Below are 27,008 nucleotides of genomic sequence, written 5' to 3' on the forward strand. Positions count from 1 at the left end.
ATATATATATATATATATATATATATATATATATATATATATATATATTAAAACTAACAGATTAATTAAAGAAACATACAGGGAGTGCCTATTTTGTAGTGGTCACGAGAACTAGGAGCTGAGAGGATAAGGGCCAAGTGCTATGGCAAGCTTAATATATGATAAGTACCTTTACGCTTTGCACTGGGATCCTGCCATACTAGCTTCCCTCACTTACAAGTCTCTCCTAGAACCACCATCCAACAAGAGCTTTATACACAAGTCCTCACTTCTGGTACTGGTGATACTGATTCAAGACTCCATATATTATATATCCCTAAACTCTTTGCTGTTCCCTATTCTCCTGTTAGATGGGCATAGAACAGGAAATCTTCATGTCTCAGAGAAGATAAAGGCATTTTCTTGCCTTGTGTATCTGAAAAGTGGACAGTGTGAGATGAAAATGCAAAGATGTCTAGATGTTAGGTTCAGGCCTCATTCCATCAGACAACACTGTTCCCACTCCTGCTTCAATTAAAACCATTGCAAAATGCCTAGGCAACTGTCTAGGTTTAAAATTGGCCCCCAGGTCCCATTTCCTTCATTCCAGGGCTCTGATAAAACATATGGTCCTTTCTAAATGCAAAGTCATGATGATTTTCTGTGATCTGGTGCTCATAAAATCATTATTTTTCTTCCTCTCCTCTCAAGGGCACAGCCCAAGTCCCTGAAACTTTCCTGTTTAAAAAAAAAAAAAAAAAAAAAAACTGAACAAATACATGAGATTTTTTAAAAAAATTTTTAGAAGAACTTGCCTAAATTTACATCCAAATTCCTAGTAAGCAGTTGTGACCCACTTCCATTCAAGCGCCTATTCTTGTTTCAAGAGCAACTACAGAAAGAAGTCACTGCGTTTATCCCTCACATATCCCCAGCCGAGCTCCTTAGAGGACAATATACCTGCTCGCTGAGTGCCCTTGCAATGCTCCTGGTTACACAAGAAAGGTCCTGGGATACAAGGCTGTCCATGCTTTTATCTCAGAACATGGAAAAACTATTTCCAACCTGGCTCCTTTGCCAGACACTTAATGTGTATCCTCAGCTCAGCCACAGACTCCAGCATTTCTCAAGATGCAAAGATAAAGCCATGCAAAGTCTTATCTAATAGGGTGGTCCTCTGAACAAAGTGAGGATACAGCAGTGTATTCACTGTGCTCATCACAGTTAAGCTCTTGCCATATCCCACTCCCCCACAAATACTCTTTCTTCCATGTAAGATGACATGCCCTTTCAGAGTGGTGCCTCTTAGAGAATTCATAAAGAAAAACTAAAATGGGCAAAGATAGACAGATGTCAGTCAAGAGAGTGGTCATGTTTGCTTGTTTTTTTTTTTTTTTTAAATATACTTTATCTCCATGAAGACAGAGAAGACAAAGAACAAATAGACTCCGTTTTGATTCCCCCAGAGCAACCCAAGTGTAGCTTTAGCTTTGATTAGAAAATTAGGTTTACAACTTTATGTAAATGAATAAAAAGAAAAAAAAGACAGACATTTCCTCTTCCTTCTTCTTTCTTTTTCTCTTCTTCCTATATTCTTCTTTCATCTAAAGGTCACAGGTCACCCTTTCTTTCTTTGTGACTAGGTCCCACTTACTTCTATTTGTCCAGGGTCTTAGGAGGAGGGTATTGTAGGTAAGCCAAGCCTTATGGTCTTTGCAATAGTGGGATGCTTTCTGACTGGGTGTTTATACCTCCAGGTTCATTTCTGCTAAGCCAGCTTTCTTATCTCCTTCAAGATCTTGCTTAAACTGTACCTGTATGATGCAGCTTACGCTGTCCTTTTCAAATCCTGCCCATCTGCTTCCCTCTGGTATTTAGTTCCTCTTTATTATATTCTCTTTGGCATTTATCACTTCTATGCTATGTAAATTATTTACTTTGTCTATGGTTGATAGTTTGTTTTTCCCACAATAGGACAAAAGCTTCTTAGAGACAAGTTCTCTGTTCCTTTTGTTATCTGTAGTTGATGTCAACGAATGTCATCATGATGCCCTGCCACTGCCCCCACCTTCAGAACCTTCCCAGTTCCTGGGAAGCTGATAGCTCAAAAGTTTTCTTGGAATTGTGCTCTGCTGAAGAGCTTCATCTTGCCCAGTGACATGACCTTCCTCAGGGATGACCCATACCCAGTGACTAGGCAAACAGGCAAACTTGACTTCATTACCTCAATTTGGAACAACTCTGAAGGGTACCCATGTTCTATAACTCCATGGCAGGTGGGCTGAGACTACAGCAATTACTGTTGTAATTGCTTCTCTCTGGATCAGCTTATCTTCCCAGGCTTATTCCCTTCAACTTCTCAGGTGCTTCTTGGATATAAATCCCAAGAACATTCCCTTAAAGCTTCCAGCTCTGCTAATCTCTAGCTCAGAGTTTATTTCCCAGGGAAGTCAATCTGGAATATTTAATGATGTATCCCAAGAATCTACCACAGTGTCTAGCAGTTCAAAGTTCCTTAATAAATATCGAATACACAAATGAATGAATGTAAAAAACCAGAACTTTCTATGAAACATCAATGTGGACAACCAAATATTTACATATATCTATTTAAAAGTCAGAACTTTCATGCTGTAGTATTTCTCATTTATCCACTCATGACATTTATTAGGCATCTACTATGTATTGATAGATGATACATCAGTAAATTAAAGGAACAAAATTCCTTCCCCATAAATCTTCAAATTTCATGCTGGAGTCAAAAAATATGCAAACAAAATGCACATTAATAATGATGAGCCACAAGGGAAAAGAAAGCATTATAAAAGGAGACAGGAGGCTAAAATGAAGAAAAGTGGACAGTGACCAGAAAGTAGTATGCATTTGAAGCAATCAACAGTCAGTGGTTAGATCATGCAGGCCTTGTTGAGAATTTATAATTTTATCCTAAATGTGATGAGGTGACATTGAAGAGTTTTAGGAAGATGGCATGACCAAAACTATGTTTTCCAAAGAAACCCATTCTCTAATTGCTCCCGGCAGTTTTAGACATTTACCAACCTCCTGTCAAGTTGTTCTGTGACATGTACAGTTGGTTTTTCAAGGAAACCCACAGGAGGCTGCTATCCGTTGGTGCCACTATTTAGTATATTTGAGTGTCACAGAACACTTTTATATACTTAATTTTAAAACACAATCGGATTTTATTTACACATTTCAGGAACCCACCATTTTTCAGGGAACAGACCTTCTTTAATCTTCTTAATCTTAAAATAGAGACCATGGTCTCCTTTTACAAATGAGAACACTGGGAGTCACAGAAGACACATGACTTTTCCATGTTTGCATAGCGAGTAAGAGACAGAGATGCTATTGAACTCAAATCCTCTTATTTTCTATCTTGTATTTTTTTATATAATGCTTATCCACATGTATTTGCTCTCCTTTTTTATGGTCTGGGTCAGGGAATTAATTAATAAGAGAAATGACCATTCACTGTGCATAGGTTAGGCCACTTAGATGCAGCATTTGACTTGGCCCCCAAACAGTCTTATGAGTAAGTATGATGGTCTGCAGTTTGAAGGTGAAGACATTACAGTATAACACCTTGTAGTCATCCTGTGGTACATCAACTGGCATCCTCAGCACCACCTGGGAGCTTGTTAAAAATGAAGAATCTGCAGTCTCTGCCTATGAAACCAAGATGATAATAGCTTTGTTATGTATTTATTGCCTTTCTTCCTTTCATTGTTCATATGACTGGACAAAACATTCATGTTCTCTTTATAAATGAAGACTATGATTTAGTGGATTTGCTAACATTCCATTAGCCACAGGATAAGCCTCCCATTGATGCCCAGATACATGCTCTGTCCAAAGAGCAAAAGAGAGGGTTAACCAAACTAAATGGTTGACTCAACTATCACAGAGGTTATTTGAATCCTGGTCATTTTATTCAACTTACCCTTATTATCAAATGGTATGTGTCAAAATTTTTTTGCCATTGTTTTCTGGAATCTACTACTAAATTTAACTAATTGTCAAATGATTGTTTTAAAGCATATACAATACTCTCTGGGGAAGGAATTCAGGAAAACATAATTTTCTGTGTTGTCTCTTCCCAGGAAGGCCTTATTCCTTATAGAATGGCACCTCAGACAGCTGCCTGGATGAACCTCCCATTAATCCAACTCTGTTCCTATTCTAAAAGAAGATTAAAAGCTCGTCGCCTATAGATGAATGATTCAGCATTAAATCAGTGAAGACTCCTGCCTACCCTTTCATCTATGAGGTATGTTAACCTTATGAAAATATATTAGACTCCAACCTTATCCCAATCAAGAAATGGAATATTGATAGGATGATGGAACCTCCCTCTCAGGCTCCTTTCCCATCACTATGCCTCAAAGTACATCCATTACCCCAACTTCAGCCAACATGTTAATTTTTTTGTTTCTGTGCTCTGGATATATGGAGTCATACAGTATGTTCTTGTGTGTCTTATTTCTTTCACTTACCACTATGTGAGATTTACCCATATTTTTGCATATAGTTGTATATTATTACTTCTCATTCTATGTAACATTTATGTACTTATGTATTCTGTACAGAGAAGAACAATTTGGAAGCTCCTAGCTTTTAGCTATTAGGAATGATTCTGCTATAAACATTCTACTATAGATATTCTGTTTAACTTACACACGCAAGTCTTTTGGGTACACAGCTATGAGTAGAAGCATGGTGTCATAGGATTTATGTGTATTCAGCTTCAGTTGATACTTTCAGCTTCTATTTAACAGGGTCTATTTTAGGGTGGACTAGACTTACTCCTTGATATGTGTGATTTTGACTGGCCATTTAAAACTCAGTAAACCCAAATGAGCTTAAGATATTTCTGGGCCTAAGCTATTCTTTGGTTGGAATTAGGCAGTTCTGAAGATGCACTAACTTCTTTATGATCCTGGGTCTCTATGCAATTTATTACTCATAGATTTGTAAAAGATGAGGATCTTTGCCGCCAAAACTGTCATAGACAGGGAAAATAGTCTAACGCATCATCACTCAACATTCTCCTGGGATGATGAATTTGGAAAATTGCTATCTTTTTAGGGTTCCAGTTTCTCTTCATAGAGAGTCAGGCCTCATAGCTCAAAGGCTATACTAATGAGATTAGTGCTCTGTGAGGGCAGGAGATGGTATTGTCTCTCTACAGATTTTTGCATATCTGCCTCTCTGTGGAGAGACACAGAGGGTTAGAAAGTAGAATTTGAGGGAGGACAGACTCTTTGGAGGTAAGAGATAGAATGAAAGGCACTACTACTTCTACCGAATACCATATCTCATCATCTCTCATGGCTCTGAGAGCTTTATTGCGCAGTGTCTGCTGGTCAGTCACAACTGACAGATTTATCCAAGAGCCTCCAGACTAGCCAGAATAAATGTTGAAGTGGTCACCATACTCCAAAGGACATATCAGATAGATGTAAGTGACCCATGGGAGCAAGAAGACAAAATGTGCAGAGGAAAACTTCCTCAAAGCACCTTAGTTAATAGCAGGATGAGACTTTCCATTCTGTCTGCTGTATGACTGTCCTTGGGTAAGTATAAAAATCAGTTGGAAAACTTCCTCCACAGAGTTTCCACTTTGGTAGATAAGACATAAAAATATTTTAGGAAACAGGACATGATTCAAATACAAATAATGATACAAAGTGGCTCCTAAGAGTACAAGTAAGACAGGGAACACTTTTAACTGTATAAATGATCTCAATGAATTTGTTAATGAGATAGCCAAATGGAACAATTATGCAATACATAATATGGTTAAAATGTGCATCTAAATAATATTTAGTTATGCTTTTTAATAAAGTTTTTATCTCAGTAAAAAATAGACTAAAAGTAGTATTCAAAACCCTGGAAGAAATCAGATGCACACTCCAGTAAAGAAATTGAAGAAAGTTAAAGGAATGTGTTTACAGGATTAAGGGAAACTGGCACGAATCAAGAAGCCACTGCAGTTAGCAGGAGTCAAGGGCTCTGTATCAATCCTAGGGTGAAAAGGCTTGGGAGAAGAAACAACAACTAGCGTCCAGGAGCTGTGTTTGTAGGTGGGGAATCAGCCAACTTGTAGCCAACTGACAGAAGGGAGCCAAACTTCACTTTCTATCAGTCCAGTCTCCTATTGGTGTCCACCACTGGATGAATCCAACTAGAAAATAGGAGGCAAAGGATCTGTTGATGCAGTCTTCTAAGATAAGCTCCTTTTGCTCCCAGGTGGAAAAGAACTCTAAGGACATCATATGGACAGTTAATTTTTCTCAATAAATGAAGCAAAACTCTATTTTTGATTATTTTTTAAATGCATACCTATTTTACTGTTATTTAATGTCCATTCAACACATCTGGCTCATTATGCATTCTTTAATTAGGGTCTAAATTTGTAAACTCCTTTTCCCAGTGATGAATATCAGAAGTTCTTTTCTTCTTTTTCTTTTCCCCCTCCTCAGCTGGCTTTATCTGGCTGAAATATTTATTTTTTTTAAGCAAATGTTAGAGGGTTATGTAAAAACTTTGAAAAAAATATCAACAATCAGCTTCAAAAGGTGAACACAAAATTTCCTGAGGCATCTATAATTATATTAGAATTTTACAGAGAAGATATTATCTTCTAACTCCAAGCCTATATTTAGGTGCTACAATACCTAGTTGCATCCTGTTTAGTCTCCTTGACTATTGATTTAGGAATTCACATAACTATTCCCTGCTCAATAGAAAAGATTGCTTACCATAGCAACTCCTGCATTAGCATTCAACTTCCTAGTTACAGAGCACCTTCCTAAGGAGGAGGAACATCAACATGCAAAGTGAACCCAATTTTTTAAATACAATTTTAAGGGGGAAGGGTATTATATTAAGATTTGTAACATTGAAGACATCCCAAGCTAGAAGCTTGCAATTGTCTAAGGTTTCTTTGCAATTAATCTACATATTTTTCTAATTCTGAGCATTCTGTTCCTATTGCATTTTTATAAGCCAAGATGGGTGGGAAATGATAAAATATTATGTGTAACCTACAAGGAGGCTTGCTGCTCTCCAACAGGAGTTTCAATGTCAGCTTTGCTTCAGAATAATGTTTCTTTCTTCCTTTAGAAAAAGCCAAATTCCTGGTCCTGCCACTCAAACTCTCAAAGTGAAAATATTTGGTCTAATTTTCAAGTGTACTTCCCTGATGTCAATCAAGTGTCTGAAACGTTAGTGATTGTTTTTACCACATACTGTGAAGTGAGGTAGCATTTTAATTAGGGAAGAAAAAAGAAATTGACTTGTGTTAAAAAAATGATAGTCAAAGCTTTTGGGGACTGAACTAACAGATAGAGACTTGGAAGTTATGATTCCTATGTCATTAATCAGATCCTCTCTGAACCCTATTTTGGAATTCCACTGATTAAAAGGAGCTGATTTGGCAGAGCTTGATAATGCTGCTCTCAGATAAAGGTGGTAAGACTGGAGGTGTTAGTGGCTTGAAGTCCTGCTTCAGTTCAAGGGAAAGTTTTATCTAAAGGAAGATAATGGTTGAAAGGAAAAATAAAAATCCTGGGCTCAATAACTTCAGGAGAACTGTTGGATAATAGAGGTCAAGAGAGGTGATCATGATGTTATATCTAGGGAAGAATCCTGGGGAAAGAGAGACTGAAGAATGGAATTGAACTTTCTGTCCAGGAGAAAGCTCTTCTTATCTGCTTTGTGTCCAGAGCTTTGCCTAGATTCCAAGAGGCAGGCTAGAAGTTTGAATGAGAACACATTCCTGATTGAAGCTGGAGCAATAAGTAAGGTTTCCCACATATATTTTTATCCTGGGCACTTATTCCCCTGGAAATGTTATGGGCTTTGCTTTCAAATTAAGCTTCACTTCTCCAACCTTGATCAAAAATGAGAATCTAGGGGCTTGACAGACATATTGCCATTAATTTTCATGAAGACTTAACCTAGCAAAGAAGGGCCTCGCTTTCCATGGAGACCTCAGCATGGATGTGTACTGTCTGTGAAATAATCAGAAAGGTTCATACAGATGGAAAAGTGGAATGAGGAATCAGCTTACAAATCGATTTAACCCGGCCCTGGACAGTTATCTCGGCTTCACAGCATCAAATGACAGATGGATCAGCTAATGGGTGATTAGACTATTAACAATGTCAATATTTTCAGTTGTTACCATTGTTATAAGATCCCTTCTCATCAGCTTGGTACCCGAACTTTGGCAAATATTAGTATCCCAGGTAATCTGGAAAACTCATCAGCTCCATCCACTGCTATTATCTGGTTCTGGGTAGGACCTGAGAATCTGTCTTTCTAACAAGTTCTTAATTAGGTATTGCCATTGTGTTGACTGGGGGCCACAGTTTCAGTAGCACCAAGACTCCTCAGGCTGCACAGAAGTCTGTGTTTCCACAAGACTCCAGGTGAAACTGATGGTCACCAAAGACTGAGAAGAACTGTTTTAAACCTCTGGTTCTTAGTCTTAGCGCCACCCTAGACCTACTGGAGGAGGTACATAAAGACTGTTGATGGCTGGGTCTCACCCATCTCTTCTGATTGAAACTGAAGTGGAAAGCAGCCTTCCATGGAGATTATTAGAAGTTCCCCCAGAGGACTCTAATGTGCAGCCACAGTTGAAAACCATTTCCTACACCATACCTTAATTTCCAAGCTGAGAGTCAAGACTACCTGCCATTTTTCCTTTTCACTATGCTGCTATGTAAAAAGAGCTGGCTAAATTCTAGCATGTGAAAGGAAATTAGCTTTCCCAGCCTTGTGTGAAGTCAATCCCAGTTTACCTTAGGTACTGTAGGGAGTGGGAGTAATGAAGGACTCAATTCAAAAGCGCAGGAAGTGAGTCAGCCGGAAGAGGTAGAAATTTGGGAAAAAGAGCAAGTTCTATAAATCTGTAGAAGTGAAACCCATTTAGTTACCTCTGAAGGGCCAAATGTGCTATTTAAATTGCTCCAATAGAGCATTCAGTTTCACAGCTGTCTGTAGCTTTAAGGCCAAATTCTCATTCCCTAAAGTTAGGAAACAGAAGTAGGAGCACTACCAAAAGCCACACAGACTACTGAGATTTTAATTAAGCCCCAAAGACTTTAAGGACCCCTGTCCAGTATTCCTAAATGTGCTATTCTTTGCCAAGTGGTGCAAATAGATTTCTCTTGACCTTCCCTGTACTTGACCCAGATCTCTTAAGTCTGTATATTGTTAACATAAAAGGATGCCCACATTTTAAATTTCAGATAATAAATTTCTCAAAAACAAAGCCATGTCCTTTTGTTATTTTCTCCAAGATCTTGATTTTTTTAAAAGTCTTTTTATGGAAATGTGTTAAAGAAAAAGTAAGCTAGATTCCTTCCACTGGGAAATCCAACTAGAATTTTAAGCAGGAAATGTGGTTATTATGCCACGTCAGAGCACTGGATGGAGAACCCAAAACATAGGATCTTCATGCCAGTTTTGTGCCTTATTTTATGACTTTGACAAAGTCTTTTTTAAAAGTCTTCTGAGCCTCATTTTCTTTTTATGTAAAATGACAATGATGTCTCGTGTTTCCTTTTGACTTTAATAATGTAAAAGGGACTTGGAAGGACATGGGGATCTGAAAAAAAATCCTGTGAGTTTGCTGTCAACTGCAAATCTATTGTTTTAGTTTTCAAACCTTCAACCACAACACTAAAGTGGGTCTTTGACTCTACAATGATACAGCTCGAATCCTGTCTCTGCCCTCCTCTCTCTCCTGCTGTGTAATGGCTGTTGTTTTTCACTGATATGATTTAAGAGACTGGAAAAAGCAAGCTGTAGTCTCCAACCCATTCCTCTTAGGGTGATAGAAAATAAACTATTTTTCCTATGATCTGCTTCCAAATCACTCTCACCAGCTGTGAATATTCCCTTTACAGAAAGTTATCAGTTGACGCTTTTTCCTACAGTTACTTGGTACTCAGCCATATTTTTGAAATGAGATTCTACTTGTTTCATTGGTTCTAGGTAAATGTAGGCTATTTCAAGATCCACCCATTTTTGCTTCTCCCTAATGGAAACAAGAGGAGGAAAGGGCTTCTCTAACTTGGTAGTAAATTGCAAAACACTCTTGTTTGGTCCCCCTAAATTAGTGTTAGACTTGTTCTTCTCTTTTAAATTGCCCATATTGTAGTATGAATTACAAATTGTCATCCTGAGACCAAATGTATATTCTATCCACTGACAAAGAATATTAATGCATATTTGCATGCTACAAAGGAGAAACTTTTCATTGAAATCCTAACTTAAGTCACATTGACAAATCAAAAATACCGTTGTGTTCCATCTGACATGTGTGTATTGTTTTGTACACCCCAAGACACACTCATGGAATTAGCAAAGATTTAGTATACCCTGCAGTCTCTTAAAAAGAAATTAGCAAAAATGATGGGGAGAATATAAATGTGAATTTGAATTTGGCTTTTACCTGTTTTATTTCTAACTGGATAGTTTTAGGAGATTTCAGAGCAGTCAGATTTTCACTGAGAAATGTAGTCATTTGTGACAAGATGCAGCCTACTGGCAGGAACAGCAAGCGCAAGTTGCCTGGCTTTCCTGCTGTGGAAGTCAATTCCAGATTTCATTCTCCAAAGACTTTAACAGCAACAAAGTAAAAAATATGACTTCCTTTCAGTGTGTGCTTAGGATGTTTTCCCTTTGATGAGATCGTAAGAGGTGAACTGTGGCAGGCTGGCTTCTATTTTGTACCAGGAAGAGAAAATCTGGGAGAGACTTTACTTTTATTTACAGTGAACATCAACACCTTTCTGTTTGGTGTCAAAAAAGTTTCCCCTTAGAATATAAACTTATTGAAATGCTTTTTAAAAATAAAAACTTTACTTCTTATTCACTGGGAAAAATAATAAAACATTCTCAGAGTTCTTGTTGACATGAGATATCATATTATAATCTACTAAAATTCAGGTTTGTATGAATTTTTATTTGGAACAATATTAATAGCAAAAAATGATTCTTTGGAGTCAGAATTTATTGAATTGAAACCTGATTTTTTTTAAAAAAATTGTTCTTTTTAGATATGCATAATAGTAGATTTTGTACCAGCCACATCAACTCTCTGGGCCTCAGTTTTCTTTTCTATGAAAACAATGATTAGTTTAGATATTCACCAAGGTCCCTACCAGCCTGGCAATTTCTCAATCAATTTTCCAGTGATAGTTTGTTTTTTTCATGTTTACTTGCAAATCCTAAATTCATTCACTGCTTTTCTTCACATGTTATTATCCATCTTTAATATTCTTCGTATCTTGCCTATTCCTTTTGCCAAAGTCCAGCACACCATTTCCTATTTGACATTTGGGAATGTCAAATGATTGGTTTTCAGAAAAGGACTCAAAGAACACAGATAGTTGTGTTCAGGTAATGCAGACCTATCTATTCCTTTTAGCTTGTGTCTTGGTGAGTTTGTCTTATCTGGGAATTGTGCTCCTTGGAGACTACTATGGATAACTGTTTTCTAGGAGCCACTTTTAGCCCGTGACTCAGAGAGGCTTTCAATGGGAAAATAAAACCTGGTGATATGTTGGAGCTGGCTCAGTTCCTATGGCCTTGTGAGGTCAGTCACACATCTCTGTTCAATCCCATGTTCAGCGATATCATATCAGTGGCTACCATAGGGGTATTTACATCATAAAAATCAGGAAGTGCAACAAATCATGGTTCTTACTGGAATTAGTTGTTAAACATTTATGAAGATTACAACTGGGTATTACACATGCACACACACACACACTCAGAATAGGTAAATGTCATGTTTCTTAGGGCAAAGAATGGGTGTGAAATGTTTCTCTTACCCAGATACCCTTCTCTAATAATTTATTCCCCAAAGTAATGTTCCCCAAAGTAATATGTTCATGGATTCATTTTTTTTAGAAATTTGTAAAATGGATAATTATTTCATGTAATTATTAGTGGAATGTATGCTCAGAATGTATTAAAATGGATTATGAATAGAACAAAAAAAATCATCATCCATATTTAGATAACCCAAATTATTACTATTAGTGATCTAACTACTAGTGCCTTCCCATTAGTATAAACTTTTCTATGAATAAACCTGTGAAAATGGAATACTTTGCTTAACCATTCCTTTGTGATTTAGGTTTCTTACCAATTCTGCAATATTATAAATAACACTGCAAGGACCAACTCAATATCCATTAAATGGTAGAGAAAGACTTAAGAATGGAAAGAGAAAGTGTTCTTTTCTTTGGTCCTGAACTCCCTGATTTTTTGACAAGGCGGGGGAAAAGATGGCATGAACAGTTTAATCATGGCCAAGAAAAATTCAGCTGTCTATGTAGCAGTTTAGAGAACCTGGTGATTTATGAAAGTCCTTTAAATGCTAACTGAATGTATGTGGGTGTGTTGAGATATACTGCCAGGTGGTTTTGAAAAGAGCTTTCCAGGGTTAAATCAACCCTATCATCAGGTTAAGAGCAGATGCCAGCTATTTTTCCTCATTTCCCAATTCTAGACCTGATTGAGGACACGAGTTAGGAATAGTTGTCCTGATTTATGGAAAGCCAAGCAACACAAGCAGGGACAGTTTGGTGGTGGCAAAGGTAGAGCTTTGTGTTGATGGGTAAGGCCAAGAGATTCAGGGAAGAATTATTTGTCAAACCTACCTCCAGATTGCTGGGCAGGCTTGTTCCTGAACCTACCTCCCAGGCAGTAGATTGAGCCAACTAATCTGGTACGTTGTGTTCCCTGATAACTCTACTTTCAGTATATTTGTGCATATCTCCACCTGCTCTGTTCACCCAAGTGAAGGTTCTGCTGTTGAATGCATTTGGTTCTGATTTTATTAAATTCGACCTCTAACTGGTTTCACCGGACATGTAGTGTACAATGCCCACTGAAAGGCATGGTGCTGAGGCTGCTCAGAAAGTTGAATAAGGTGTTGTCCTCACGTTTTGAGAGTGAAGGTCTAATTGAGGAGAAAGGAGGGATTAAAACACTCAGAGTATGGATTACCAGCTATCGTATCAGTTCATATCATGAATTGTTACTGAGATATGAGAACAGAGGAGAAGAGGATACATCTGAGTGAGGAGATGTGGAACAATGCCTTCATGAGAGTAGTGGCATGGATAGTTTTATAAGTGGTGAACACAGAATAAAGGAATTCTAGAAAGAGGGAGTTTCATGGACAAAGTAATGAGAATTGCTTATTGCTAGGATCTGTTTACTCATATCACTCCTAACATCAAATGTGTGAGTACTCTGCACCAAGCAGTTCTCCAAATTTCTGCAGAACCAACTGGGTACCCTAAAATTTTATTTAATTCCAAAGCTAACTACCTGAAGTTAGTGTAGACTCCATAGGTTAGGGGTTCAGTATCACTAGACTGTCCCCAATTTCAGATGCCAATCACAAACAGTGCATCCCTAGATTACCCAAACTTCTATCCAACTTGGCTACAAACTAGGAGTTCCTACAAGTCCTTTATCAGGGTTTATAGTTTGCAACAGTGGCTCACAGAACTCAGGCCAACACTTTACTTATGTTTACTGGTTTATTATTAAGGATGTTATAAAGGTTACAAATTAACAGGCAGGTGAAGAAGCATAGTGAAGGGCCTGGAAGGGTCTTATATGCAAAAGCTTCTCTTCCGGTGTGTTTCCCTCCCAGCATGTGGATGCATTCACCAACTTTCTGGAAGGTCATCAATTCCCAAAATTTGAGTTTTTATGAAGCTTAATCAGCAGCCCCTATTCCCATCTCAGAGATTGATGATTGGAGATATAAATTCCAATCCTTGAGTCCCTTGTTCTTTCTGTTGATTAGCCCAATCCTGGGACTAGCTACCCATCTTCAGGTGCATAATTAGAATAAACTCAGGTATGATGAAAAAGAGTTTCTTATGAAAAATAGATATACTCCTATCTTTTAAGAAATCAGGATGTTGATTCCAAATTTGGGACCCAAACTAGGCATAGTGGTATATGCCTGTGATCCTTGTGACTTGGGAGGCTGAGGCAGGAGGATCTCAAATTCAAAGCCAGCCTCATAAGACCCTGTTTCAAAATAATAAAAAAAATAATAATAATAAAGGCTTGGGATGTGGCTCAATGGTTAAGTGCCCCTGAGTTCAATCCCTGGTACCAAAAAAAGAAAAAAAAGAAATTCTGAGTTTAAGAAAATTGATGCCAAGAATTAGAGACAAAACCCAAATATAATCCTACTGTGTCACAGTCACAATTTGGTAGTTCATTTTAATAAAGGGATCTCTTACATAAGATGTTAATTATAGTTGTTAATCAAGGTAGGAGTAGGAAACACCCTGAATAGTCTATGTATAGGCTTGAGAGTCAATGGTGTGGTGTGTTTTGGGAATAGTCAGCTGTTCCAATGTCAAAGATCATGTCTTACTTTAGATTCCCTTAAGAGAATATCCTAAGACAAATAGTTTAATAAGTCTATTTGGAAAATAATCCCAGGAAGCAGGGCGAGAGGAGCAGAGTAAGGAAGGGAAGGGGAAAATTCCAATAAAGGAAGCAAAGTGAGTGGCTTTGGGACTGAGGTGAGGGCCCACTTGTTAGAATGCAGAACTTAAGGGTAGGCCAGTGATCAACGTGACCCATGTATCCACAAAGTCCACTTTTGAAAAACAGAGTCAACATAAAAATTCACAATAAACAAATCATCAAGATTTTTAATAAAGACAGGCTAGATCAGAGCCCGAGGCAAAGGGAAAGTTATGTAAAACACATTTTATGCACTTAAGTGGTCATTTTTTCTAGAACATTAAGTTAACTGAAAGAATATTGTAAAATTGAAAAGTAAGCATATTAAATATCAAATCATTTTAGACTTAAACATATTACCTATATCAAAGAGAAATAATTATAATCTTACTTTATTGGTTTTCATGGATGCAAACTCAATAATGTTTTCTTAAAACCATTAAACATTTAAACATACATAAAAACAATTACAAAGGAGCAAACATATTTGCTTTTGTCCCAGGCTCTAATATGGCTTGGTTTTGTGTTGATTTCTATTGAGAGCTTGATCTGTTGGCTATCTTCTGTTAATTGCCCTACTGAGAAGTCAGGGACTGAGCCACTTAACTACCATCTCCTGCCCTGCATTGACTGGGGGCTTTTCCTATGGATGTTAACTCTGGTACTCTAAGAATATTCCTGAGGAGGCCAGGACCTACAGCAAAAGCCCAACTATAATCTTCCATAGAAGACTTTGATGAGCATTGAAGCACCACAATCTTGTACACAGTACATTTCAGTGGAAAGATAAATGAATAAGCTCTGGAAGGATTGGTGAGAAATATAGAAAAAAAATAGCTGGTATGTGTGATATTGCAACTCACAAAAATAAAGCACTTAAGAAGCAAAGATTAAGGGTAGAAGGGTAAATATGGCTGAGTAGTAAAGGAGAAGGATTGATCCCAAGCTCTGCCCATCACCCACTTTAGAGAGTACCAAGAGATGTGGAAACATAAGGAAGGACCCAGAAGAACAGGCAAGCCTGGGGAGCCGGCTATGCAAGCCTCTATTTGGAGACCTTGGAGGGGGGAAGAGAACAAGAAGAGATGAAATGAAAATGTGACAAGGTGACAGCTGAAAGTACAAGGTTCTTATTTTTTGCTCTCTTATTCTTTTTCTTTTAATGATAAGAGAAGTTTGAGCTAGTTAGCTCAGAACAAGTTTATTGTCAATAAGCCTAGAAATGAAGAAAAAACAGAAATGAGCGAAGGCTCCCAGTTAGGACCGCATGAGACAGGATAAACACTAAGGATGTGAGTGTTTGGAGATGAAGGAATGGGCTCCTATCCCTGCCTGAATTCTAGCTTTTTGCCTCAATCCTCTACCAGCTGTCTCAACTTGACTTAGTTGCTTAGATTTTTCTCACTAAGTTTGCTGTATCATCTCTTCTTTGAGACCTCAAATACATAATGACTAGCTGACCAGACAGATGAAAGTCCAAGGGTAGAAGTAATCAATAAAAAAAATGGCTTAATGTTCCAGATACATTATCTTTCTACATAAGCATAAATATATTTATAGAATCCAGAAGCTATTTATGAGCAATAATTTCTATAAACAGTAAGTTATAAATAATTGATATGGTTTGGGGTTCTTAAAGTGATTAAGTTCTACAGCTTAGTAGTCCCCAGACAGTCACTGATGTCAGAACATCCCAGTTTCTGCACCTCTATAGTTTTCAGGATACCCCTGAGATCTGCTTGGGCTATAATAAGAGTAATTGCTACTATTTGTCATGTACTGATGTGGTCAAAGACTCTGTGTTAAGGACTGAAAGCTTTTTATTCATAATCAATATTCTCAAAAAGACCCTGCAAAGTAAGCATTATTTTTTTATGTTAAATTAAGATATAAATACTCAGAGAAGTTAAGTAATTTGTTCAAGAACTCCTAGGTAGAAATGGCAGAGTTGTTATGGAGACCCCCGTCTGTCTGATTCCAGAGGTCTTGGTGTTTCTGTCTCACAATGGACTAGCTTTCGTTTCCATTGTAAGTACACTCTGAGCCAAGGAACTGTCTCCAGGTAGTTTATTTGCAAAGTGATCTCAGAGGTTAGGTGAGAGGTATGTGGGAGAATGAGGAAAGAAAGAAAAGCCAATATGAGGGTGCATTTTTGTAGAGGACACTGGTATGGGAAACTTGAATTTGATCCTTTCCAGAGTTTCCTCAACAGCTTGTAAATGTTTCTCAGAAATTTCCACTTCAGAATAAATAGAGAGAAATGATTACCCCTTCCTCCCTGTTTGAAATTTTGCCATTGCCCTTTTAGGAAGTGCATTTGTGCTTGATGATTGGACTGTTGCTTGCTTTTGAGGATCAGAGAAGAATTTAGGGGATAGGGAACGGCTGAACTGAGATACTTTGAATGTGAAGAAAGTCTAAACTTGTACGGACTTCCCACTTCCAGCATCAGAGGTGAAGCTGAGCAGATGAGCCCAGGCACAAGGGCTCTGACATAGTAGTAACACTCCCTGGGGCTCAAGCCCTTCCAGGCCACATCTACAAGCAAAGTCTTCAGTTGCACTGGCTTTAGAAAGGCAGAAGAGCTTCAATATCTCAGTCACACCCAAGTGACAGACCACTTCGCCAAATAAGCCTTGGGAGGGAGGCATTGTGAAGTGCCCAGATGGGAAGGATTTTCTTTCACATTGAAAATAGCAGATAGATCAAGGAAGACCTGAGTTTGCTGCTGAAATAGATATATTTTTTTTTCTGGTGGACAAGAGGAGGTTGGAAAATTTTGACTAAAATATTTTTTTATTCAAGATATAAATCTTTATTATTTAAATAAATTTGATAGTCAGCATGATGCAACTATGATACAGTGCAACAAAGGTACAGATTTGAGCCAGGAACTATAAAGTGGCTGAGATTTCACTCCACTTACAATTTAATGAGCTGATTTGCCTCAGACTCATGGATGCCAATAGGATGCAGGAGGCTCTTCATCAGAGACAAAGGACTTTACTACTGAGAGCACAGCAAGTTGTATGTTTGTGTCCATTTTCCTCAAGTTCAAAAGGAACTATACAGAAGGATCCAAATGGAAGCCCTTACATAAAGTAGTTGCATTATACGAAAAATCCCTGAGTTTAAGGAATTTGAAATATGCACATTGGTTAGGTAAGCACTCCCTAGGCTCAGAGAGAGAGAGATCATCTTTATTATTCTGAATAGCAAGGGTACCTGCCATTTCCTCTAGAAAGAAATATTATCTCTTTCTTCCAAGGATGTAAGTAGACCTTCTCTTGGATTGAGATGCAGACACTATCTTTGTCTTCTAAGGCTGACCAGTTTACAAAAGATAATCTGGAACAAAGGGAAATTAGTGCAGAGATGCAAGAGAGTTATGAGAAGTTCTCTTTCAATATGTTGCCTTTCATCAAGTAATGATAGGGTTGACCTTTAGTTGTTCTACACAAATGGATGTTTTACTGCAGAGAACTGAAGGGCATGCTTAGAATATGTGGATTAGCAGCAACTTTGAAAAGGGGGGAGAGACAGAGATAGAGAGAAGCAGAGGCAGAATCAGAGAGAGAGAGAGAGAGAGAGAGAGAGAGAGAGAGAGAGATGAGGGGAGAGAATTGAGAGAAGGGATGGGGGAGAATAGAGATACAGGGAGAGGAAGAGAGAGACAGAGTCAGAAATAAGGAGGTAGACCCAGAGAGAAAATTAGAAAATATACAACAGACTAAAAGTAAAATATGGAGCCAGGCATGGTGGTGCATGCCTGTAATCCCAGTGGCTTGGGAGGCTGAGGCAGGAGGATCGAGAGTTCAAAGCCAGCCTCAGCAAAAACAAGGTTTTAAGCAACTCAGTGAGACCCTGTCTCTAAATAAAATACAAAATAGGGCTGGGGATGTGGCTCAGTGGTTAAGTGCCCCTGAGTTCAATCCCAGCACCACCACCCCCCAAAAAATAGGGTATAGAGATATGGTAAGCTATGTGGGGCAATGGAAGGATGGATGGATGGATGGATGGAGCAGTAAGGAAAGACAAGAGTATATATAATAGATATATAAATGAGTAGTAGACACATAAATAATTATATGAATAGAAAGACTGAACCACTGAGAAGGAGAATAATAGAGAGAATGAAACTCTAAGGCAGAGAAAGACACAAGAATAGGAAAAACAAATAAGAAAAACAGAGACAGGGAAACATGGCAATACAGAGAAAGAACACACATACATGGGGAGATGAAGAAAGATGAAAAGTGACAGGAAGGAGAAGAATGGGTAGTTAGATGGATACATGTATGATAAAAGAAAAGATAATATGATAATGAAAAGATTGTAAGCTTGGGCTCTATATGTAGATCTATTGGTTAGGGTTCATCCACTGTCTAACTGCACAGCCTTAGAGAAAGATCCTTTTTTAAATCCATCAAATGGGGATAATAATAACAATACTTCCCTTAGAGGGTTGTTTGAAGTTGGAAATGAAATAATTCTCATAAATGTTTAGCAAGCTGGCAGGCCCATAATAATGATATTATATAGAAGATAACTTGTTACATCAGCTGCGACACCCATTACTGTGAATTGTAGACTTCAACATCATCAGCACTCACATTAAATTTCAGTTTCCCATTGGAATCAAAGCTAAGTCTAGCAGATGTGTCGAACCTTCGTAAAGCCAACACTGCATCCAACACTCAAGCATCAATTTTATGCAATCGGGACCTTCTCATTATGTTATCCTCTTGCAATCCATAATTATTGCTTCTGAATGAATCTGAGGTTTTCTTCATCTCCATGAAATGAGGTCACACTGCTTATACCGTAAATTAAAGGCAAATTGAGCAGATGAGATGTATAAAATTAGAAGCCTACAGTATTTTAGAGCCATTGACATAGTGCTAAATGAGTTGGTTTCCAATCTAAACCAAGTATTTATATAATTTGGTTCAGCATCCCAACATTCAAATGGAAACCCACACTCTCTACATACTTGTTGTGCTTTTACTCTTTACAGTTAGCATTTCTGAGGAATTACTTCTTGAGTCTCATGATTTGAGTTTAATATCCAAGCACATAATGTTTAACACTTCATTCTTGCTTGTAAAAAAAAAGATGGTAAGTTATTCTGGTATATTGTATTATGTTGAAGTATTTTTAAATAAAATAACATGAATGAATAGCTAAAATGTTTGGCTACATCAGAATAAAGTCAGGCCTCTTTTTCTGAAGTGCTTCTTTAATCGTTCTTCATGTGTTTAAGCATTTACATTTCAAAAGGTAGTTATTATAATTTCTGGGACACACTTTAATTCAATTAGTTACCCACTTTTAATGAGGGTTGAATTAATTAAAATTATCCAGTTTTAGGAAAAACTATGTATTTTTTTCCCCAAATTCTCCTTTGCTCCTCTCATGTCTTAATCCTGGTTGGCTTCATGAGTGAACAATTATACAGATGGTATAATTTGAAGAGCAGCATGATAATACATGTGAAAATCTTTCAAAATAATTGCCTGTCCCTTTTTGATTAAATATCTCTCTTGTCAAAAATTCTACCATTAAATAGTCTTTCATTTTGCTTAAATAACTTTCCCTTTAAAAATCATCTTTTAAAACATCTTTATACTTGAGGTAAATTTGCTTTATTTGGATCATTTTCCTTACTAGGTATTCAGGTACAACAAAATTGTTTTTAATCATCTAACCCAATGCTATTAAGTATATAATATGGAATTTATATTTATGGAATGTACAACGTATTGAGAGAAGTGAAGGTTTCAGTGACCTGGATGAAAAAGAGATGGAAAGAGATGAGAGGATTTGGAATTTTTTTTGTATGGATATGAAGATCAGTGGTAGAGTGCTTGCCTACCATATGCAAGGCCCTGGGTTCATTCCCCGGCACTACAAAAAAGAAAGGAAGAAAAGAAGGAAAGGAAGGAAGGAAGGAAGGAGGGAAGGAAGGGTGAAGATCACTAAAAAGTCACTTTTCTAGGGTCATGGTGCTATCTTCCACAGAAAAACTCATGTTCAAAGATCAGATGATCCCAAATAAGAAACAGAATGCTTATCAGACAGGTAACAGGTAGCAGTTTAATAGTCCAGAAATAAACACAAAGAATAAAGTTAGCTTAGAAACTGGCCTCCAACTTACAATTTATGATTTTCTCTGGCCCAGAGAATTGCTGCTGAGTTGTGGATAGTGTTTTCCTGCTCCCCTGACAGCTGTCAGTTCTATTCATCAGCCTCTTAAATGCTGTTCTGAGGCCATCCTGACATTTTCCATATGCAGTGCTTTGTATATAAAGGTATGGTCCTATGGTTTGTCCCTTCCTGGACATCCAGTTCATTGAGATCAATATATCAGGTCAGTATGTGCTCAGTAAATGCCAGGTATATGAATGAATAACAATAAAAACTCTTAGAAGTGGAATTGCTATTCCTTTTGTTAAATAAGGAAACAGGATCAGAGTAATTTAATGACTTATCTACTGTAACACAAATAATATATGGCTGTATCCAGACTTTCACTCAAGTTTCTTTAGGGTAAACCCTCATTAGCAACTTTCTATATCATAAAACAAAGACATAAGGACAACACAGCCTTAACACAAATCTGATTTGTATTAAAATTCACAGAGAAAATATATAAGTTAAGTTATGCTACAGTAATGAACAAACCTCAAATGTCAGTGGTTTAAAGCACCAATAGTTTTTCAGTCATGTTAAAGTACTGCTGCTCATTGCTGTTACAGATGGAGCAGCCACCATTGCACTCATTGCTCTCATCATGCCAAAGGAAAAATGGAGCTCTAGAATATCTTACAATTAAATATTCCAGCCTGAAAGTGACACACTAGTGCTTTAACTCATAACCCCTTGGTTAGAACTAATCATGGAGCTCTATCCTCTCTGTTAGAAGATGCAGAGAGAGAAGATTTGGTAAGCACAAATGACTCCCAGAGATACCATGTTTTGTACTTTTATCTCATACTTTATCAACCCTTTATTCATTTGGTACTCCTTATGTGCCAGAGTCTGTTGATATAACAGTACACTAGCTAGCTTTTAGTGCATAACAATCACAGAATTTCAGGGACATTCAAAATCCGCATCTATTTCTTTTATGCATATGTTTGGTGGCTAGGGTATGACTGATCTAGGTTGGGCTCAACTGAGCAAGCCTCCAAACTGTAAGTTGTGCAGATTGTGTTGTACATGTAGCCAGCTCCTATTCTCCCAGGACCAGTGACTGCATAGGGCCCATGATTATCAAGGCAATGGTAGCAGTATAACAGAGGTGAGTGGAAACATGCAATGTCTTAAAGCCTATGCTTAGAACCTCTACGTGGTCACATCTGTCTGTATTTCATGGACCGAAGCAAGTCTCATGGCTAAGCCTGACAGGAACATGGGCAGTGAAGTGCAATTCACCTCTCTCAAACAAACTACAAACTTATGTCAAGGATTAGAGATTCAGATGCAGGTGAGGCTGCAGTCAAGACCAGCAGTGGTTGGACCAAAATCCTTAGCTTTATATAGTTTATATTCTACAGAAAAATCATTAATCAATAAAACATGTAAGATTTTATATGGATTTTATGGCTAAAAAAAAGGAAAAGAGATAAGAATACTGAGGGGAATACTGGTTGGAATTTTAGAAGAATGACCAGAAAGGAAAAACATGCCAAATAAGATGAAAAATTCAGTAAATTTCTTGCAAGCAGAGAAATAGATATCCATGAAGATATAGGAGGAAAATCAAAGACATAAGCAAGTGCAAAGGCTAATGGTGGGGGTCTACCTGACTTATTTGAAGAACAGAAAGAATGTCTGTATGGCTGAATCAATGTATTCAATGTACGGCTGAATGAAGAGAAGCAGACCAAAGAAGTGAGATCAGGTTATTTGGGACCAGTTGAAAAGTTTTGTGTTTTAATTCTCAATGAGGTAAATGTCCATTGGAGTATTTCTGGAAGAAAAAGTCCATACTCTGATTACATTTTTCAACTAACTTGAAAAATCAGTGACTTTCCCATTGGCTGTGGACTGGTGGCATGGCGGAAAAAGAGATAGAGAAGAAGCTGTCAAGATACTTGAGGTGAGAGACAATGGAGGCTTAGACAAGGTTTACAGCAGAGATGTGGTATTAAATCATCGAACTGGTGATACTTGGGGAATATTTTGAAGTTGAGTCAATCAGGTTTACTAACAGATCAAATCTGCAGTTTGGGAAAATGGGGTATTAGGGAGGGTGGCAAGGACTTTAGCCCCATCAACTGGAAATAAGGAGATGAAATTTCCTGAGGTGGGAAAGACTCTGCAAAGAACATGACAGAGGAAAATTCAGAATTCAGTTATTTTTAAGGTGTGTATTAGATATTTGAGTGGAACAGTCAAATAGGTTATCAAACAGGTAAGATGGGTGGAGAGGTCCAGACTATAGATGTAAATTTGAAGTCATGAAATTTTTGTATGCTTTCATGTAGGCCTGAAGCTATTTAAAGCCGCAAGACAAGACAAGATCACCAAAGAAGTGAATATAGATAAAAGACTGACAAAAATCAAAGCCAGAATCCTGGAGCACTTTTAATTTCTATATCCAAGAAGATGGTGAAGAACCAGCTACAGAAACTTAGAATAAATGGCTAGAGCATGGGAGAGAAAGAAGAGAGTATAATGTGATAGAAATCCAGGAAAGAAATGCTCTAAAGCAGAAGGGAGTTGTCAACTTTGTCATAGGCTGCTGACAAGTCAACTGTGAGGTTGAGCAACATGGAAGTCACTGATGATCTCCTTGAGAAGACACATTAGTTTGAATGAGAGGGCACAGGCTTGGTCAAAATGAATTCAATAGAGAGCTGGACTGGAGAAATTGGTGACTGGGAGTAGAGATCACTCTTTCAAATAGTACTATGAAAGAGTGATGTTTTATTTTTTCTTTCCTAGAGTGTGATGATGAATTAAGGAAGAATTAGTTTCTTCATAGATGGGGAAAGCATCATCATAGGATGCATTACAGCAAGCAAAAGTAATAATACAAAAGAGAAGGGATAGTCTCTGGATTGATGGCATTGGATGGTGATAAGCGTGGATTCTATATGTAAAGGGAGGGAAGTGGTTAATGTGGGGGCATGGACCTTTCATCCTTTCATCAAGAAGGAGACAGGCAGGTGGGAATGTGCTGGTAGGGGCTGACAGAAGTCTTTTTAAGTTATTTAACTGAAGAAGGAATTATTTGTCCATAGTCCAGAGTCAAATTTCCTACCTTCAGCTAAATAGCCCCCAATCAAGCACCTTCTTAAAGACATAATGGTGCTAAGGTGCCAAAGTCCAAACGTATGTGAAATGCTCAATACAGGCAGAAATGAATGGCCTCATAGAAGTAATCAAGGACATCCCATAGCAAGCACCTGTGGACCTTTGTTACTTGAGACGTCTAGGATGGTGGAAAAGCAAATCTCTGGTCTTCAGAAATTTTTCACATGGGTGTCACTGGTATTTCTACTGTATTCCTCTGCTGCTGTAATCTGCAACTCAAGGAGAAAGTTTATTGTTTAAGGAAACTGACTACACCTATAGAGGAAGGAATATGGGTTGGTTCACAAGCCTACATGTTGACATTCTCTTCCTGAGAGTTATAGAACTCAATCTACTACTGATAGTACATTTCAGAAGATCCCCATCAGCAGCTTTCTTTCATCTCAGGTGGTTCAGATGCCATCTCTTTGAGCTTTTTTGCTTACCCAATTAATTGAAATTCAACAATCAAGTGATATGTTGGAGCACTTATCTCCCCTCCTGTATTATCATATTATTGAGAACAGGGGCCATCCTTTCTATATCCTTTGAAGGCTCATTTTACATAGAATAGGTATTTAATAAACTAATGAATAGATAACTTTTTCACTTTCCCACAGGCATAATTAAAATTTGGTTGAGAAAGGACTGCATGAGCAAAGTGTCAAAGGTTAACAACTAGTCTATTTAAAACAATAGCAAGTGTTAACTAATTATGAAAATACAACTTTTAATGTAAAAGTCTGGTTGGTAATTATTTCCATGACAGTTTATGTTTAATTTTACTTGCTTCACCCCTGGCTACTGATGACAGATTTCTATTTTAATTGTGCAATCCGTGGATGCTGAAGCCTTTGTCATTTTCTTTCCTTTTTTTCTTAGCTCTCTTGGAATTAGAAGTAAACGGTTATCCTTTCTAAGATATAAAGTTATCTTAGAAATGGAAGTGGTCAAATAATTAGTGCCTGCAAAATGACTGAGGCTCACATTCCTTCCACAGCCCTGCTATGTAAAGAATATTAAGCCAAGGAGAAAGTCTCTGGGCAGACACCTGAATGTGACAGTTAATCTTTGGATGTCTATTTTCTGCCTTTGCCCATATGGTAAGAGTTAATTCGGTATCTATAGTTTTTAGTCTTTTGTAGCTCAACAAGGCACTTCTTTGCTTAACTGGCTTTTAAAGCAATAACCATTTAGTTAACTCATGATTCAACAGATTGGTTAGCAATCTGGGCGAGGCTCAGCTGGGTGCTTCTTCTGGTCTGGTCTTGGATCCCTTATTTGTCTGTGGTCAGCAGCCAGGTTGACTGGGAGTTATTTTAAAATGATCTTCACTAGAATAGTTTATTCCAACTACACATATCTCTTATCATCCACCAGACTAGAGAAGATCAACTCCATGAAACAGTAGAATCTGAAAATCTATTTAAGGCCAACACTCAGAATTGGCATGCTATCTGTTCTGCCATCTTTTAGTACTCAGATATAATCTGGGAGCCTGCAAGATTCAAGGGGAGGAAAATGGAGTTCATGTCTTTATGGGAGCAGTGTGAAAATAATCTTACAAAGGGTCTGGGAACAAGTGGTCAGTATACCACAGCCACTGTAAATTATTTTACTTAAAATATATGAGCATTAAAAAAGCTCATCAGTTGAATTTCCAGGTAGTGAATAAACTAAGCAATATAAATCAGGAAAAAGACCCAGTTTTGTTATGCTGGATGAGTACCTTTAGAGAGGGATAAAATGAGACCTCTTTATTTTGAAGTTTGTTTCCAGCTTGGAGGCAATACAAGCTTAAGCAGGGAAAATTAACATGGTCAATAAATGCTCAGAAAAAACTCCTGAGCCAGGTGTGGTGGCATGCACCTGTAATCCCAGCAACTCGGAAGGCTAAGGCAGGATGATTGCAGCCTCAGCAAATTAGCAAGGCCCTAAGCAACTTAGTGAGACCATGTCTCAAAATAAATATTAATTAATTAACTAATTAATTAAAATAAAAATAGAAGACTGGCAATGTGCCTCAGTGGTTAAGCACCCCTAAGTGGTTAAGCACTAGGTTCAATCCTTGGTACCAAAAAAAAAAGTTATTTAAAAAAATACCTCTTGAGTATATTTCTTTTTTCCATCAGAAATTCTTCTTCCATCAGAAGGTCTTTTTTAACCTCTGAATGTATATCAGCCCAAGTCATCATTGCCTTACCTTTTGTTAACTTGGACATGGTCATGTATATGGTGCTAGCCAAAGATTAAAGTGTTAAGAAAAAAATATTCAGTGTGTTTCCATTTTCAGAGGGTCTGTTGATGTTCTGAAGCTTTCAAGGGTCAAGCACTTAAAGTTATGATGGTGGAAGTACAAGCAGAGGTGCTCATGCATTTGAGATGAGTAACCCACCTAGCTCTCTAGACAGCTCTTGCACTCATTTTCTTTTTTTCCCTTAGAACTCTTTTTCACTCAGTAAAAATTTAAAGGAGTACAATGCTGAACAAAGCATTTCCCAAGTGAAGGGTAATGTAGGAGATGACAGTTAAAGGAGCTCAGTGCTGATGGTGCTAGGGATAGCATCCTATTTAGATATTTTGAACTTGGATACATTTCCTTCTACCCAACTTTCCTTCATTCCTGTCATTTTTTAAGCTATATTTTCCAGGCTTCTCAGCTGTTGTTATAGCTACTTGGTAATAAAACTCCTCTCTCTAATAAGTTTCTTGTCTTAGTCTGTTTTCTGTTGCTATAAGAAAACACAATAGACTGGGTAACTTATAAAGGAAAGAAGTGCATTCAACTCATGGTTCTGGAGGCTAGAAGTCCAAACTAGGCAGCTGTATATTGAGGACCTCATGCTGCATCATAATATGGTAGAAAAGCAGAAGGACAAGAAGGAGTTTGCAGAAAAAAACAAAAGGGGCAGCCTGACTTTATACCACCCTGTCCTTGCCATAACTAATTTAGTCCCACAAAAACAAAAACTGTATAAGGGGACAGAGGAGGGAGCTGAATCAATTAATCTCAATCCCACCACACACACACACACACAAACTTTCTATCTCTCTTCCATGTGAGGACATAGCAAGAAGATAACCAATGGGTAAACCTGGAAGAGGGCCCTCTCAGAATTCAACCAAACTGCTACACTTATCTTGGACTTCCCAGACTCCAAAACAATATGACA

At 37.7% G+C, this 27,008-nt stretch overlaps 1 long non-coding RNA gene across 1 annotated transcript in view; it reads left to right on the forward strand.

The window, feature by feature from the left end:
* The window catches only part of LOC125619178, a 66,653-nt gene that overhangs the window by 25,996 nt on the left and 13,649 nt on the right, over positions 1-27,008 (forward strand). The window contains exon 2 of the long non-coding RNA XR_007350689.1: positions 4,104-4,270. This is a non-coding gene — a long non-coding RNA (uncharacterized LOC125619178). The remainder of the gene's footprint in view (positions 1-4,103; positions 4,271-27,008) is intronic.

The sequence above is a fragment of the Marmota marmota genome, unplaced genomic scaffold (assembly GCF_001458135.2).
Source record: "Marmota marmota marmota unplaced genomic scaffold, marMar, whole genome shotgun sequence".
NCBI lineage: Eukaryota > Metazoa > Chordata > Mammalia > Rodentia > Sciuridae > Marmota > Marmota marmota.